At 52.4% G+C, this 16,978-nt stretch overlaps 1 protein-coding gene across 1 annotated transcript in view; it reads right to left on the reverse strand.

Annotated features, from left to right (window-relative positions):
* The window catches only part of FKBP4 (FKBP prolyl isomerase 4), a 770,108-nt gene that overhangs the window by 598,834 nt on the left and 154,296 nt on the right, over nucleotides 1–16,978 (reverse strand). The window lies entirely within an intron of this gene.

The raw sequence follows: 16,978 nt of genomic DNA on the forward strand, positions 1-16,978 counted from the left end.
AAGTGAGCAGATAGGGAAAATCCAAAGCAGTCCGTTATGCGTAAGCCAAATGTCCAAAGTACCAGTATCCGTGCAGAGTATCAGCAACCGTATCCAAGGAGCAAGAGTTAACCAAATCCGTGATGTGTAAGCCTGAAGTCGAAATCCGATGTGGTCAAAAACAAGAGTCAAGAACGCCGAACAGTGTTGTGAAACAGCTGTGAAGTGGCGAGTGATTCAAAGCTCCTGGCTTTTATGTGAGCCGTCTCCTGATCACGTGAGCGGGGCTTCGTGCACGTGATCGGGAAGTTGTTGTGAAAACAGGAAGCAATCGCGATCGGCTGTTCCAGCCCGATCGCAATCTCCATGGCAGTTGCCATTGGAGGCGAGGAAACGAACAACGCCGTCCTCTGCGTGTGACCTGAAACCATCGGTGATGGCGACTCCCCTGCACCCTAGGTGATGGGACAACTGGAGGGTTTGACTGTGACCCGGGGAGCCTGACAGTCCTTTGTGTCGGAGTGTTATGCAAGGTGTTGTATGAGTGTGTAACTGACCTATTGTGCATGACAGGTCTGGCATGGATTCACATGCTCATGAATATTCCCAGTCAGGCTGGGAATCTTCGGTACAGAAAAAAAGTTTCTGATCTGTCTTTCCTATTAGTAACCAATCACTGATCTCTGGGTCATACTGCCCACAGCCAATGACTGCCCTCTCCCTAAGCCCCGCCTCTGGCAGCCATCCTCAGATTTGGTAGCACGTAAAGTGGCAGTATGACCAAGTGAAGAGCCTCAGGGGGTAGGCGGGAGGGTTCGCATGTGAATCCATGCCAGACCCATGCTGGAGAACAACAGTTACAGGTAAGTAACTTGTTCCTTCTCCAGCATGGGGTCTGGCATGGATTCACATGCTCATTAATATAAGATTACATAGCAGTACACACATGCACAACCAAGGGAGGTGGCAAAAGGCTCAACATTAAGCAATACATAAACTCAACATTAAGCAACTCTTACCTCCTCACCAGGACCTTCAGGCGAACAGGTTGCGCAGCACTGCTTGGTCGACCCTGGAATCCCGATCGATGCAGTAGAATTTCGTGAAGGTGTGCGTCGACATCCACGTAGCAGCCCTGCAGATGTCCAGCAGGGGCACCCCAGACAAGACCGCCGTGGTAGCAGCGATCGCTCTGGTCGAATGGGCTCTCGGACGGCCGGGCAGCGGTCGGTTTGCCAACCGGTGACAGTGCATTATACAGCCGGAGAGCCATCTGGAAATGGAAGCCTTCGAGAGAGCCTTCACTTGATTCACAGGCCTAAAGTTCACAAAAAGCTGTGATGTCTTCCGAAAACTCTTCGTGCAGTTCACGTAGAACTTCAGCGTTCTAGCTACATCCAGCGAGTGCAAAGTCCTCTCGGCCGGCGACGGGAAGAAAACTAGCAACACGAAGGGCTCGTTGAGGTGGAAGTCCGACGGCACCTTGGGCATGAAGGAGGGATGCGTCCTGAGCACCACCTTCGTGTCGTGAAAAGTCAAGTATGGAGGCTTGCAAGATAGGGCCTGAATCTCTCCCACGCGCCGTGCGGAGGTGGCGGCCACAAGAAAAGCTATTTTCCACGATAGGAACTTCAATGGTGCCGTATGCATAGGCTCGAAAGGAGCCCCCATGAGCCTAGTCAACACCACGTTGATCTCCCACGCCAGGGCTGGGGCCTTCACCGGCAGGAACGAGCGGATTAGTCCCTTCATAACTTCCTTCACCAGGCGATGAAACCACAAGGACACCCGTCCTGTTATCCTGGTGTAGCTGGAGATGGCCGCCAGATGCATCTTGATGGAGGCGTGAGCTAGTCCAGCCTTGGCCACCGACAGTAGGTACGGCAGTACTTGAGGGGCTGTAAGCGTAGAGGGTTAATCTTCTGTGCCCAGCACCAGACAGAGAACCTCTTCCATTTGTGTCCGTAACACGAGAGTTGAGGGCGTCCTGGCCTTTGCAAGAACCTCTCTGCAGTCGGCCGGTATATCTTATCCCCCAAACTCTAGTGCTGCAGGAGCCAGGCCTGCAAGTTCAGCGACTTCGGGTCGTGATGAAGAATGGCGCCTCCTTCTCTGGAGAGAAGATCCACGTCCACGGGCAGTCTGACTGTTACGGACGCCAATAAGTCCAGAAGGTCCGGGAACCAGACCTGTCTCGGCCACGCCGGTGCGACGAGGATCATCCTGCACTGGGACCTCTTGAGCTGGTTGACGAGCCGGAGTAGCAGTGGCAACGGCGGGAAAGCAGAGAGGAAGAGGTTGTCCCAGGGGAACGAGAAAGCATCGCCCATGCTCCTCGGTTGGGGGAACCTGCTGGCGAACCTCTGGCACTTGGAGTTCGTCGCCGTCGTGAAGAGATTGACCTGGGGTCTGCCCCACAGCCTGAAGAGTCGATCCACTTGATCCTGGCGTAGCTCCCACTCGTGGCAGGAGCGCAGCTCCCTGCTGAGTGAGTCGGCGATGGTGTTCTTTATCCCTGCCAGATGAAAGGGTACCAGAAACACCCCCTGGTCGACGGCCCAGTGCCACAGATCCTGGGCTTCCTTGGACAGGGCTGGGGATCTGGTTCCGCCCTGCTTCCTGATGTAGAACATCGTGGTGGTGTTGTCGGTGAAGATCCTCACCACCTTGCCCTTGAGAGACGGAAGAAAAGACCTGAGGGCCCAAAACACTGCACAGAGCTCCAGAATGTTGATATGAAGCAGTTTTATCTCCGGGAGCCAAAGGCCTCTCGCGTGGAGATCTCCGGTATGCGCTCTCCACCCTTTCAGGGAGGCATCCGTCGTCACCGTTACCTGGTGAGCTGGGGTCTGAATGTCTGCGCCCGCCGTCAGATGAGTGCAGGTGCCCCACCACTGGATCTCTCGTCGGAAGGTCTCGTTGAGCGGTATCCTGTCCTCGAAGCTGTCCCTCGCCTGGATCCATCGTGCGTCGAGAAACTCAGTTGACGTTGACTGCAGTTGACGCATTCGAAGTCTGCACAGGCGTACCAGATAGATGCAGGAGGACATCATCCCGAGAAGGGATTTGATGGCTCTTACCCTGGCTACGTCCGTGGCTAGCAGGCGTTGCACCTTGCCCAGGATGGCTTTCGTCGGACGGCGAGGCCAGCCGTGCCACTGTGTCGAGCTTGGCTCCCAGAACAGGGCGACCTGCGAAGGGACCAGGTGGGATTTGGGGGAAGTTGGAGAACCCCAGGTCCGCGAGTAGCTGGATGGTCTTCGCTGTGTGTTCTACAGGGAGCTCCCTTGTCCTTGCTCGGATGAGCCAGTCGTCCAGGTAGGGATAGACGTGGATCCCTTGCAGGCGTAGCCACGCCACCACCGGTACCAGGCACTTCGTCAATACCCTGGGTGCCGACTTTCATCCAAACGGGAGGGCCTTGAACTGGTAGTGCCGTCCTTGGACCACAAACCTGAGGAACTTCCGGTGTCCTTTTAGAATGGGATGTGGAAGTAGGCATCCTCCAAGTCCAACGACGACAGGAAATCGTCCTCCTCCAGCTGTCCCAGCACGTGCTGGAGGGTGACCATCCGGAACTTCTGAACCTTGATGTACTTGTTCAGTCGCTGCAGGTCCAGGATGGGACACCAACCTCCTGTCTTCTTTACGAGAAAGTATCTTGAGTAGACCCCGGAGCCCCGAAGTCTCTTTGGGACGAGCTCTATGGCACCTTTCTTCAGCATCGCCCTTACCTCCAGCAGCAGCTGGGGTACGTGGTTTTCCTTCCTGGCCACGGGTGGCACGCGAGGGCACTTTAGAAACTCGAGGGCGTGCCCCTGGGCCAGAGTTTCCAGCACCCAACGGTCGGTGGAGATGGACTCCCACACGCTGACGAACTTCGCCAGCCGGCCTCCCACCGGGATGCTTCGGTGGGGGCCCGACGCCGCGGTCTGTTCAGTCCTGTTGCAAGGCCACCTTGACCTCCCTGGCGATGACGACGGGAACCTCCAGACTTACCCCGTCCTCTATAGGCCTCCTGCGACAAGGAACGGGTCACTTGACGGTAGGCAGAGGAGCCGCTGCCGGAACCTTTGGAGGCCCCTTGCTTGCCTCCGGTGTTCCGAAAGGACAGCTGTCGTTGCTGGAGAACTCCAGGGCCCGGGCTGTCTCCGTGTCCATTTTGATGGCTTGCAGGGACTCATTGACTGTCTTCCCAAAACAGGTTGTTACCATCGAAGGGCATGTCCAACACTTTGCTTGTACGTCCTGGCGGAAATCCGTCGCCTTAAGCCATCCATGCCGTCTGAGGCAAACACTGTTGCCCAACTGGCAGAAACCCTGTGTCAGCGATGCCCGTCGCCACCGTTATGGCGTGGTCCGACGCCACCTCGCCTTCTTGCAAGATTTCTAGGGCTTCTGCCCTCTTGTCCGGCAGGAAGTCCAACAAGGGAGCGATTTTATACCAAAGTTCCCTGTCGTAACCGGCAACGATAGCCAGGGCGTTGGCCGCCTTAATCGTCATCGCCGGCGATGACGCGATGACTTGTCCCATTGCGTCGATCTGCTTTCCCTCGCCGCCCGGCGGTGAAGTCGATGTCGATGGCACCCCCCGCCTTCTTCCTGGCCGCCGCCGAGAAGACTGAATCCGGGGTGGGCTGTGCTCCAAGGCATAGAGGGGCCGCGTCGGAGAACCGTTACTTCTCGTGTCGGTCCCTTTTTGCCAGCGTCGTGGACAGGTTCTTGAAGAGGGAGAGCCCCTCGTATCAGATGTCATCCAGTAGAGGTACCGCAAGGACCATCTTCCTCTTGGTCTCTCGACGTGGATAGAGGAACCCCCTCCTTTTCTTCGGGGCAGAGCTGGAAAAGCTCGGATGCCCTGGAGATCATCGCATGGAAGGATCCAATCTCATCGGGCGGGGAAGCCCAGGGGGGGGGGTGGTGGGGAGGGGGGGGGGGGAGAACGGGAGGTCCACCCCGCCGTCGCCGCCCTCGTCCATGCCCGTGCCATCCCCGCGGACCGTGGACAGGGAGGAGGGTTGAGCAGGCCTCGAGGGCTGGAAAGGTGTAGGAAGATGTGTTCTTCTCCTCTTGGGTGGTGGACTTCCCGACAGGCCTGCCCCTGGATCCTCCGTCGGGCCTGGCTCCGGCTCCTCAGTCAGGGGTAAAGGCAATCTAGTCCTTATTTCAGAGCATAAGGATTGAATTGCCCTCAAAATGGCCGCCGAGTTGTCCTGCAGCACTGGCTGCGACTGGCGCGACGGTTGGTCTGGGGTCCCGTCGGCGCCGCCGTTGCTTCCGTCGTCCCCCTCATCGGTATGCCTCTTGACGGGCTGGTCGTCCTCCATGCCTGCGTCGTGGCTCTCAGGGACTTCGACAAGTTCCTCCTCGTAGGTTGTGTCTGAATCCTCGACAGCCACTGCCCCCCCCCTCTTTCTCCACCGGGGGCTTTGTGGGGCTTCTTTCGATGGGCTTGAAAGATGCCTCCCTCCGAGGTGGCAGGGAGACTCTGGGCCCCGAGGCCGCTACCACAGGTGTAACCTCCGCAGGCTGTGCCAGGGTTGCCGCGACCTCCTCGATAGAGGCCTGGGCTGGGTGAATCAAGGCCTAAGTCACCGACTGCGTGCTTGTGGCCTTCACCTTGGGGGCGGGGTCCCCACCTCGCCCCCCCCCCCCCCCATCAGCCGAAATCTTCAAGATCGACCGGGGCCGCTCCAGAAGCTTGGCCGGGTTCTCGGATTTCCTCTAACCCGAGCCAGAACGTTGGCTCGTGGTCGATGGCGCCGGGGAGGATTCGCCCTCCCTGGCAGCCGAGGAGCCTGACCGTTCGGCACTCACGGTGCTTAGCCTTCTGTTGGGCCCCCGTCGCCGGGGCGTCCTCAAAGGATTTAGAAGACCGCTTGGATTTCTTCTTTTTCTTCTCACCTGACGGGCTCTTTCCCTCCAGCCAGTTGGCAAGACGAAGATGGCGGTCCCTCATGGTCCGCTCCGACATGTTCCCGTAAAACGCACAGTCCTTCTCCATGTGCGTTTTGTCCTTATGAAGGCAGTAGAGGCACTTTGAATGTTTGTCCTCTTTAAACACATTCTGCAGCTGGCATCCAGAGCAAACCCTGAACAGCTTTCCGGGCGTCGAGCTTCCTTTCTCCTGGGCCATGTCCGGGGTAGGCCACAAACTTCTGGACTCCTCCAAGAAGCGTAACTCGACGAAAACTTCACCCTTGATCTGATGTAGACACGGTGGAGCTTAAAGCTCTATTTGACCGAAAAATGAGAAAATCTCTTTGAAAAGCGCAAAAACGCAGCAAAAAATCTCAAGAGCTAAACACGAGAACTCCCAAAACTTGAGCGTGCGGTAAAAATCCGAAGATGGCTGCCAGGGGAGGGGCTTAGGGAGAGGGCAGTTATTGGCTGGGGGCAGTATGACCCAGAGATCAGCGATTGGTTACTACTAAGAAAGACGGATCTGAAACGAAACTGATACTGATTTTTTTCTTTACCGAGGATTCCCGGCCTAACGACGGGGAATATTCATGAGCATGTGAATCCATGCCAGACCCATGCTGGAGAACAACAGTTACAGGTAAGTAACTTGTTCCATCTCTTAGCCACCAGTGTCAACCCGAAGTGCGAAAGATTCTGCTCGCGGGAATTTCCTCCAAGAGGAGCCTTAGGGCACGCGTTCGTAGTGGAGTGGTCTTTTCCACTCCTTTACATGTTTCCTCCAGTCCCCGTCATTCCGCAAGAGCTGCAGAGGTTATGGAGGTTTGGTTCTGAATGATCCTCATTGCTCTGGCATGGGCCAGGAGAGCGTGGTACCTGGACTTTCTCGACATGTCCATCTGCCCTCCACGCCGTCTTCCCTACCGAGACGATCTGCTCTCACGGGAGGGTGGAGGGTCGGGTTCTCCATCCAGAGGTCAAGTCTCTCAACCTTCATGCTTGGTTTCTGAAAGGTTGAGGTACAAGGATTGGGGCCTCGCTGAAGACGTGATGGAGATGTTGCCTTCTGCCAGAAGGCCTGCAACAAGGTCCCTTTACAGTTGCCGTTGGAGAAAGTTCTGCGACTGGTGCAGGGTAAAGAATGTGGATCCTTTTTCATGTGCCATTCCTGTGGTTCTGGGTTTTTTGCTTTCGTTAGCCCACAAGGGCCTGCAAGTGGGTACCATTAAGGGTTACCTGGCAGCGCTGTCCATATTTAAGCACTCGTCTGAGGAGTGTTATTTTAAATAAAAATGAAAAAAATCTTTGAAAAGCGCGAAAACGCAGCAGAAAGCTCGAGAGCTAAACACGAGGACTCCCAACACTTGAGCGTGTGGTAAAAATCTGAAGATGGCTACCAGGGGAGGGGCTTAGGGAGAGGGCAGTCATTGGCTGGGGGCAGTATGACCCAGAGATCACTGATTGGTTACTACCAAGAAAGACAGATCAGAAACGAAACTGGATACTGATTTTTTTCTTTACTGGGGAATCCCAGCCTGACGACGGGGAATATTCATGAGCATGTGAATCCATGCCAGACCCCATGCTGGAAAACCAGGAGAACCTCCTAAGCCAGCTCCCACTCGTGAGAGACCGTGCTCTGCCTGCTCAGAGCGTCCGCCGCCTCATTTTCGTCTCCGGCCAGATGAACTGCTGAGATCGAAAAATTTCCTCCTGGATGGCCCAGAACCAGAGCTGCATCGCCTCTCTGCACAGAGGGAGAGACCCTGCTCCTCCTTTTTGTTGAGGTAGTGCATGGCCACTGTATTGTCCGTCAGAATCAGGACATTCTTCCCTCGCACAGACGGCAGAAAAGCCTTCAGGGCTAGCCTGACGGCCCTCAGCTCCAACAGATTTATATGGAGTCTGGACTCCGACGGAGACCAACGACCGCTGACTCAACTCGTTGGCATGAGCTCCCCATCCTGTGAAGGATGCGTCCGTCACGATAGTCACCTCCGGCCAGGGTAGCCAAAATGGAGCCCCCTTCATCAGATTGCCTTCGATGGCCAATCACAAAAGATCCTGGGCGACCGAGGGCGGCACCTGAACGGGATCCGACATCCTGCCAGAGGCTTGCGACCACTGCATCTTGAGAGCCCACTGCAGAGATCTCATCCGCAGCCTGGCCTCTGGCACCTGAAGAATGCAGGATGCCATGAGGCCGACCAACCTCAAGAACTTGGAACGCCGGGAGACTCTGGGCACGTTGAAACTTGTCCACCATCTGCAGAATGTAATGAGCCCTCACCTGGGGAGGTGAACACTGCCCCGGGGATGTGCCGAGCACTGCTCGGATGTACTGGAGCCGCTGGGTAGGTGTCAAGTGGGACTTCTTTAGGTTGAGGGAGAAGCCCAGCTTGTGAAGGGAGTGGCAGGTGACTGACAGATGATCCAGGACTTGCTCGGTAGAGCACTCCCTGATCAACCAATCGTCCAGGTAGGGGTAGACATGAATCCCCCTTTCCCGAGATACGCTGCCACCACCACCACCATGAGCTTGGTGAAGACCCTTGGGGCGGAGGTCAATCCGAACGGCAGGACCCGAAACTGAATGCGAGTCGCCAACCGCTAACCACAGGTACTTCTTGTGCTTGGGATGAATCGGCACATGAAAGTAAGCATCCTTGAGGTCGAGAGACACCAACCAGTCCTGAAGTTGAAGGGCCTGGAGGACCTGACAAAGAGTAACCATCTTGAACTTGTCCTTCCTGAGGCGCTTGCTCAAACCATGCAAGTCCATGATGGCTCTCAATCCCACCCGTCTTTTTTCGGGATCAAAAAAATATGGGGACTACCATCCCTTGTTCCTCTCTGCTACAGGCACCAGTTCTATGGCGCCTTTCTCCAGCAGTGATTTGATCTCCTGCGCAAGGAGCGGATCCTGACTCTTCAAAGAGAGCTTCCCTGGTGGATTGTCGTGAGGCCTCTGCCGGAAAGAAAGACAGTAGCCGTGGGCTATGATCTCCAGAACTCACATTGTAACGCTCACCTGGTTCCCACGGGGGCGCTGGTCTAGTCTGGATTGCTGTGGCCTCTTCTAGCGTGATGCGCAGGACCCGGAACACCGATTGGACAGGACCTCCAAATCGTGCTTGCCTGGCCCGTAGGAATACCCTTCTGCAGATGAGAAAGGGGATTAACAGTCTGCAGAATAATGTGCTAGCTCCCCACTTTCCCTCTTCCCCCTTCGTTCCTCTCTAACTTCCTCCAAACCCCGGTTTAAGTTCACCTTATGGTTTGGAAGGATGAACTCTCCATCCTGCTTCTGGTGCAGGGGCGCGTGTTCGTCCAGTTACTTCACTGGTTTTCAGAATGGCGCTGGCAAAATGCACTTGACTTTCTTGAGCGATGCGCCGCAAGTATGAAAGTTCAAAGTTCAAGTGAGGCCCCCTTTATGTTGTCTTTCTAACCTGTGATCTGTCCTTTATTTCAGGTGCAGAATGAAGGCGATGCGTCCAGGGGTTAAACTGCCGAGGTGAGTAGTGATGAGGGCGATCCCTCTAAATGTCCTTATCGTTCCCCAGAAATGTCTCTTGTCCTTTCCCCATAGGGGCCGGGTTACGGTACCTGCCAACGGGGCGGCGCCGACCCGAAATGTGGAAGAAAAGTCAGTAAGTATTATGGCTGTTAATCAGGCTTTCCTTCTGTGTTCCTTCTGCTCACCTTTTTTTTCTTCCTCTCTCCCCTAGGTGCAGAGATGTGATGTCCAATGCTGACAGCCGCGATGGAGCCGGAAGATGTCTCGAGGACAGGTGAGTGAAGCGTGGCGTTGCAGCGAGCAACGCAATGCTTTTAAATGGAAGTCTTTCTTCAGGGATGCTGGCGAGAAGATTCCGGATGCAGGTAAGAAGTTTGAAATAGTCCTTGGTTTTCACCTTTCTCTTCTCTTCCTTCCAGGTTCGAGGCGGGCGTTGCTGGAGTCCAGGAGCAGACACGGTGAGCGTTAAGCTGCAGGAAGCAGAACAACGCGAAGCATGAGCTGCTGTCTGGGCGTGGCTTAAATAGCCTCCAAAGAAGTCCCAGGTATGTATCCTTCCCCAACTAGGTATGCATCCTTCCCTGTCCACGCCAAAGTGAAAAAATAGTCCCTATGAAAAAATAGTCCCTTTCAGGTCTCAGGGAGGCATGAAGCGTGCAGCATGGTCTGCATCAGGTAAGTGCACAAAACACCTCGCTTTATGAGCCTGGCGCCTATGGTGCCAGGACTAATGTCCAACATGAGCCTGGCGCCAAAGGCGCCAGGACTGAGTCCAAAGAGCCCCTATAAGGGGCCGCTGGGCTTTTACCCGAGGGCATGATGCCTGCTTCCGGGGGTGCTGGGCCTGGCCTGGTGCTCCGGGGGTAGGCATCATGACACATCTGAAGTAATGGTACGCCATTCTACAAGATGCTGTGCCAGCCTTCCCCCAACCGGCGAACCATGGGACATGGCCTCATGACTGAGCTGAAGTGGCTGCGCCTGAGGGCAAAGAGGCAGCTGCTCGAGCGACTTTGGCACTTCGAGTACCTTGTTTTACACCTCTGGTACTCCTACGCTGGCCCCTTTGACTGGCAGCTCCCCTCGATCTACCAAAGGTAGATTAGTATCGAAAGGACCCCCACTCCATTGCTGTCCCCTAGGACGAAAAGGCGGAGGTTGATGAACTGCAGCGCTCAACGACTTTGCTGCTGAATTAGAGATCTGCAACCTCTCAAGGCTCTTGTCAGCCTTGCCGCCAAAAAGATTGTCATCATCCAAGGGCATGTTGAGAAGCCGGGACTGTACATCAGGAGCAAACCCCGACTTCCGCAACCACGCAAACCTGCGCATCACGTTGCTCGCCGCCATGGACCGGCTGACATAGTCTGCCACGTCCAGACCCGACTGAATAGATTCACACATGGAATCCTTGCCATCCTGAACGAGGGCAAGAAAACCATCCCGGAGGGATATGTTCAGCCGCCAAAGATACACAATTCCACAGAGTGCGAGTGAATCTTGCCAAGGCACAAACAGAGTTGGCTGCCTTTGAAGCCATACCCCCAGATGAAAACATTTTCTTCGCCGAACCGTCGAAACGCTTGTCCCCATCAGGAGGGATGGTAGGGTACGACGCCTACTTTGCTGGGGCCGTAGTCGCCTGCACCACCAAACTCTCCGGAGTGGGATGCAAAGACAAGTAGCCGGGGTCGCCACTGGCTGGACAGTATTTTTTCGGCAACGACTTATTTCACTGCCGGGAGACTCTCCGGAGCAGTCCAAGCTGCCGCCACCCTTCTTTCTAAGGCCATATGAAATGGCAGAACCAGGTCAGTGGGTGTACCTTGGTCCAAGATATCTGTAAGGTCATCTTGCAGAAAATCCATGGGTGGAGCAGACCACCCCAAATACTCGTAACCCTCGACATGAGACGCCTGTATGAAGATTCTGTGCGAGTACCAGGCTCGGGCCTGCCAAATTCAACCTCCGGGGAGGTGTCCAAACCACTGGCGTCATGCAAAGATTGACTTAGGTCTTCCAACTGGCTATTACCAGACAACAGTTCATCGGGAACCTCCTGAGGAACCAGACCTTCCACATCAGACCCCTTCATCCACCTCAGATATAAACCAGAGGCTGGAACAAATCCCTGGATGAGGGCACAGAAAAAGGCTCAAACACAGGCCTCACTCATTTACTCAGGGCCTTCCTCGGTGTATCCACCGGTCTCCTGGGTACTTCTGATAAAGCCTCCTCAAAAGGCATCGACAGAATCAGCCTTGATGCCGAGCGAGGCGCTGACAACAGCCTCGAGGCCGGAGCCTCAAGAGAGTCCATGACGGGCATGGCGCCGATGGCGTCGACATCTTCATAGAAGACCTCACAGGCTCCGACGGTCTCGAGGGCATCGAGGACCGGGACTTGTAGAGGGCATGGCTAGTGCGATCTACCTTGTCCGATAGGGACCTCAACGGCTCCCGATGATCGCTTGACCGCCTGAGCCCAAAGGTGTGCGAGCAGTGGCCTTAGCGCGTTCCTTGCCAGCTTCTCTCGAAGGTGCGGATGGAACGGAGCCCTGCGATTCGAAAATCACCATCATCTCCTTACGAAATGCATCCCATTCCGCAGGAGAGAAATGCTTGTTCGGACAAGCTACCCGCCGTCTGGTGGAGTGCTCGGACAAGGACGGGGAAGGCGACCAGTGACAGCGCTTCCGTGAGTGCCTAGAAGAGGCAGAGGACTGGCGGGAACCACTCCAGGACCTAGACCCCCTGAACTTACGCCGACACGGAGAGTCGCCCCTCGAATAGTCGGTCGAAAGCCCAGTGGATTTCGACTTTAGGGGTTTGGAAACCCTACCTAGAGACAACTTCTTCCGCTCACGCAAGTCTTTCGATGTCAAAGACTGGCAATAGTTAGTCATCGGTGGCATGGTCCTTGCCGAGGCACACGTCATGCGGGTCTGTAAGCGACATCTTGGAACCGCAGTCCTGACACTACTTGAAGCCCGACCGCGGGGGTACAAGATGAAGACATGATTTTTCACAAAAACCAAGCACCGATTCAATAAGGAGAAGAACCGAGGCGCATCGAGATGCCAAAGCGAACACGTTTGCGGAAAAAACAAAACGGAGGCTACGGGCATCTACTTATAACATACGGTGACGTCGGCTAGACGGAGGCCCTCGAGGACAGCGTATCAACGTCATTGACGCAGGACACAGAAAATGTTCTGAAGCAGCACAGCTGTGGTGATTACCTGTCAGATGTGGAATACGTTGGAGGACACAATCCCCTCGAAAAGAATAGCTGAAGCAAGTCAAACTGCTCCAAAGCATGCTGTGCATGTGGAAAAAACAAAACTGAGGCAACGGGCGCAGTGCTCGCTACATATACCACTGTCTTCATCAAATTTGAGGGTGGGGATGGAAGCCGCCGAGATACATAGACCTGACGCTGCACAGCACCAGTCTACAAATGTTTCCCAAACTGCAAGCAGGACATAGGTATATCAAAGATTAGGCATTCGCAATCCATTAAAAGTTTATTTACTGTTTGTGTAAAGGTGTATGTGCATTTTAGTTGGAGACCAGGAAAGAAAATCACGTACCTTTTATGTTTCCATGGACTAAACCATCCTGCCCCACGGGGCCTGGAATACATAGCGGAGTAAAGGGTATTTCTTTGAGTTAGGTGCAGGAGTTTAGTTCTCCGTGCTGTGCCTGTAGCAAGGAGAGTACCTGAAGGGTTGGAAAGGTGTCTGCAAAGTCTCCCTACAACTGCCCCTTGCAGGCATCCAGTGAGTGGCCTGGGGAACCCCACCCTACCCATGCTTAAGCAGGGGGATGGTCAAAGAAAGCATCAGTTATTCTGAAGCGAAGTCTGATCTGTGACACTCTGCACTGCTCAGCATGAGTATCCTGCTCAGTCAATCGGAAGCATGTCGGTCTCACCCGTTGAATTCTGGTTGAGCATATAAAGGCCTGTAATTAGGCCTGGAGTACAAACTGTAAAAACTTGCACCCAAAAGTACAGTTGACCTTTTGACTTCCAAAACAGTGTGGGCGAATCCTAAAAGGTGCACCAAGAGACTTCAGAATTGAATTTTTTTTGGGGTTTTTTCAAACCTTTAAAAATGAGAGATCAAAAAAAAAAAAAAAAAAAAAAACACAGGATGACAAACAGCAAAACCACATCTCTTTGCATCCTATTACGTGTTTTGGTCACCACATACATCAGCGGGTCACAAATCAAACTGACTCCTCCTTCTAGACAGCCGAGTTGGCATGTAAACGTTCTTTTACAACTTGAAGAAAGGAGACCAAGGCATATAGCACAGGTCTATTTGACCCATCAAACAGGGCTTTCCACCAATCGTCCCGGGTGAAGAACTGAAAATTCTTTGTGACTGTGCCAAAGATGCTGTTTCTTTCTTGTTCTAATCCGGAACATGTCATTGTCAGATGTTTGAGCGTTTCGTTTGATGTTTTAAAAAAGCGACACGTAGGGTCCGAATCAGTTGACTGGGACCAAAAACAGAGTCGCTCCTTGGTCGGCAGGACATTGAGCCTGAACTGCAAGTATAAGGATCTCAACCATTGGTCCGGGAAACATGACAAGTATGCCGGAGTACAACCATAAGCTCTCGCCTCTTCAGGGGCTTCTTGCGTTATCCGTGATGTCGATCTTAGATTGCATGTGTGGATCCAGTCGGTTCTCCACAACTTCAATTTTGCGGCGTCAGGATTTATGTGTCGTGATGTCATATGTAATGAGAACCTCATGACACAACTCATTCCATTGGTACACGATTGTAGGAGCTTTCTCGGACTCTGGATTGTGAAGAATTGCAATTTGAGGCGTCGGGTTCGTTAGTTTAGATTTCCTGAAGAGGCTTAAAAGGTTCCAGGCAACCCTTGCTTGCATAGAGATGCACCCAAGGTCATATCTTACACAAGCCGTGGAAGTCCCCTTGGGGAGGTGTAGAACTTTAGACCAAAAGATGTTTTCAAGCGAGTTCCACACTTCATTCCCACAGCCAAAAGCATTTTCACCAGCATAAATTAGGGAAGGAACCACTTTTTGCTGAAAAAAGTTTATCGTGGGTTTTAGGGAAAATGTTCCAAATTTGTGTATTAGGGACGCCTGGCATGCCAATTGTCGGCATTTTATCTTTGCCGATTCCACCCAGGGTGCATCATTTCTGCTCGCACTTATCCGCATCCCTAAATAGGTGGTTTTCAGCACAAGCCCGATGGGTTCTTTGTCCAAGTACCATTTAAATTTCTGCCTGTTTCTTTTAGAGCCTTGCAGTTTCTCAAAAACAATGACTTCGAATTTCCACTTGTTGATGTTTAGGCCGTTCTCTGTTAGATACTTTTCCACAGCAGTAAGTTTACGTTGTAGTCCTATTGGTGTTCCAGCAGAATGATGTCATCCGCATAAACTAGGTAATCAACGTGAGAACCATTAATTTTGGGTGGAAACGTAGGTAACCCGTTGAAGACATCTTTAATGTCTGATATAAACAGATTGAAAATACTTGCTGCTAGAGGGCAACCTTGTTTGACACCTCTACAGGTGTCGATTGGAGCTGATGGATTGCCCTTGAGATCTAGCCTGACTCTGATCGAGGTATTTGTGTGGAGTTCACGAATGGCAGCCAACAGGCTAGATGGACAGTTCCACTTGGTCATTTTTTTCCCATAGTAGTTCTCCGTTTATGCTGTCAAATGCCTGATATAGGTCTACTAAAGCAAGATAGATTTTAGATTTTGATCGAAGGGCTTCCATCTTCAATAGGTTTAGCAGTAGGAGATTAACGCAGCAGCCCACACCTTTGACAAAACCGGTCTGTCTCGGATCCACCCGGTTGCATTTGGTGGACCACTCCAGGAGTTGTTGTAGGAGAAGGGTGGCGTACACCTTCCCTAGCACATCAAGTAGTGCAGTGGGTCTATAGTTTAGGATTTCTGTGGTCTCCTTTTTTAAAGATTGGTATAATCACTGCAGATTTCCATGAGTTAGGGGTCTTACAGCACTTAATAATCCTATTGAACAACATCTCACAGAAGTCTGCCCATTTTTCTGGTTGACGCTTGATCGTGCAATTCTTAAGCCCGTCCGGACCTGGTGCTCTGGAGTGATGCACGTTCCTAATGAATCGCAGGATGTCGTCGTGGTCGAAGGCAAGCTCCCAGTGTGTTAGTTTTGGAGGTTCCCATTCGTTAGTGTGTTTGACCTTGCGAAAGAGATCAGAGTAGAAGGCTATCCACTCAGACTCTAGGACCAAATTAGCCTGGAGGGCATGTTGTGGTGCAAGGTTATCATTTATGAGTCTGCAGTAGTCAGCTGAGTTGGAGCTCGCCATTTTTGACAGCATAAGCTCTGCATCATTTTGTAGCAGGATAGCCTTATAAGACTTGAGCCAGTTCTTGTAGCCCTGTTTGAGCTTTCGTGATTGATTACTGGCATCTGTAGAAAGTGATTTTCGTACCTTTCTCAGCTGCCGACGAAGAAGCCTTTTTCGTTGTGAAATCTCAATAACAAATTTGTGTTTGCATGTAAATTGAGTATTTCTTAATTTATTCTTCTGTTCTTGGTATTGAGTCAGAAGATGATCGTACTCCAGAGTTCCGGAAGATTGCAAAACTGTCAAGATATGGCCTACCTCACTAGACTCGAGGTTTAGACGGATACGACCAGTTCCTGTTCTGACTGCATATGTCCATCGGTCCTGGGAGGATCGAGCATATGAAGAGAATTTTAGAGTCACCATGTCGTGATCGCTGTGACTCATTTTTGTGACTACGAGACAATTGGTTCTCGTGTGAATTTTCCCAGATACCAAGATGTAATCAAGTGTTGAACTTGAGTCCCCTCTTCTCCAGTTAGGAGCCGCCGGAATGTCCCCCGGAGTTTGACCATTAAGCGTTGTCAGCTCTCGTAGGTCCATTTCCAGGCACCAGTGAGTTGTCAATTGTTTGTTTGCTCTCTTCTTGTTGCTGGGTAGATTTAAGTGGCTAATACAGTCGATATTAAGGTCACCACAGATGATCAGGTCATATTGAATACCTGTTTCCATGAGGTCGTCAATCGCTGTCATTACGTCGTCAATGAAGTATTTCGCTCCGATGGCCCCATGGTTCCAATAAAGGTTGATGATGCAGAGATTAGGATTCAAGTTATGAGCTGCCCCTGCAAAACCAACCGTTACCACCTGGATAAAGGGGGAGATGTTGACAATTCACAATCCTAAGACCTGAGGCAATCCTGACTGCCACCAAGAGACCAGCCATAGGTCTACCCTTGATCTTAATTACCTGCAACCCACACCGAACACTGACACACCTTTTAAGATATCTAAAAGATTATTTTCAGGATAGACATACCTTTACTGCACACGATATTGTGTTCGAGTATTGGACTCCTCTACTGAAAATTGATCTTCATTACTCAACCACTGCTACAAGTAGGTGAACAACAAGTTAGCCTACGTAGGAAGGTTTCAAACTATGAACACAGCATACAGAATTCTCTTTAACAAAGAACCACAACAAAATACTTAACGATTTA

Source organism: Ambystoma mexicanum, chromosome 12 (assembly GCF_040938575.1).
Source record: "Ambystoma mexicanum isolate Mex_15411 chromosome 12, UKY_AmexF1_1, whole genome shotgun sequence".
Taxonomy (NCBI): domain Eukaryota; kingdom Metazoa; phylum Chordata; class Amphibia; order Caudata; family Ambystomatidae; genus Ambystoma; species Ambystoma mexicanum.